The sequence below is a fragment of the Sinocyclocheilus anshuiensis genome, unplaced genomic scaffold (assembly GCF_001515605.1).
Source record: "Sinocyclocheilus anshuiensis isolate Anshui unplaced genomic scaffold, SAMN03320099.WGS_v1.1 scaffold579, whole genome shotgun sequence".
In the NCBI taxonomy this organism is placed as follows: Eukaryota; Metazoa; Chordata; class Actinopteri; order Cypriniformes; family Cyprinidae; genus Sinocyclocheilus; species Sinocyclocheilus anshuiensis.
In genome coordinates, this window is record NW_015551075.1 from 3,430,008 (window position 1) to 3,430,252 (window position 245).

Below are 245 nucleotides of genomic sequence, written 5' to 3' on the forward strand. Positions count from 1 at the left end.
AATAGTTGTATCTTGTCTAAATATTGTCCTATTCTAACAAACCATACATCAATGGAAAGCTTATTTATTTAGCTTTCAGATGGCGTATAAATCTCAATTTTGAAAAATTGACACTTAAGACTGGTTTTGTGGTCCAGGGTCACATATATACAGTCGTGGTCATAATTATTGGCACCCTTGGTAAATATGACCAAAGAAGGCTGTGAAAATAAATCTGCATTGTTAATCATTTTGATCTTTTATTT